The sequence below is a fragment of the Aplysia californica genome, unplaced genomic scaffold (assembly GCF_000002075.1).
Source record: "Aplysia californica isolate F4 #8 unplaced genomic scaffold, AplCal3.0 scaffold00059, whole genome shotgun sequence".
In the NCBI taxonomy this organism is placed as follows: Eukaryota; Metazoa; Mollusca; class Gastropoda; order Aplysiida; family Aplysiidae; genus Aplysia; species Aplysia californica.
Window position 1 is genome coordinate 1,335,700 of NW_004797329.1, and position 858 is coordinate 1,336,557.

An 858-nucleotide genomic window follows, 5' to 3' on the forward strand; every position below is an offset into this window, starting at 1 on the left:
CTAAAATGTGCGGTATACAACCCCGGGGTACAAAATGACCCTAAGGCGTATGGATAGGGTTAAACCTTTAGTCTGCATCCTCGTTTCCACTAGTTTTTGGGTGTTTTCCGTTCATGAGTTTTAGATAGTAGGTTTTGTTTTGAAGCGATTCACAATACAATATTATTACTAATGGTTGTAATGTGTATTTCAGTGGCAGCTATACTAATCCTTTCTTCGTGGTCGTGTCAGTTATCTCAATTTGCATTTGTGCCCACCATTTCGAGCAAATCAAAGGATGTGAAGTCCATTTTTTCGAAACATTTGTGACATTTTTGTTACTCATATACATTACTTGTAAATATTTTTTCTACGAATTCAATTTCTAAAAAAAGTAAAGAAATATATTTTTAAACTAACCAGTGTTCATAACTTGTTTCATGATTATTCTGTAATGCATGGTTTTGTTTCTTTTCTTTTTTGTTGTGTATGTTGTGTGCTTTAGTTTTTGTTTGATTTAAAGAACAGAATACTGCCGAGATTGCTGCCATGTATTACAAAGAAACAAGAAAATCAGCAGCACCAACTGTGGTAGATGCGTTGTGTGCATTTTTGTAGTCAATTAACTAATACTCGATAATGGATGGTATTTTGTCAATGCGGAACTGGCAGTCAAGCTGCAAACCAGCCTGCTCAATGCATGAAACATTTAAGAGGAAGTATTGGCCCAACCCCAGGACAAGGGGAGTTCAAGTGACCTGCGGCGAACAGCAGAGTCGACGCACTAGGGAAGAAGAAGAAGAAGAAGAAGAAGAAGAAGAAGAAGAAGAAGAAGAAGAAGAAGAAGAAGAAGAAGAAGAAGAAGAAGAAGAAGAAGAA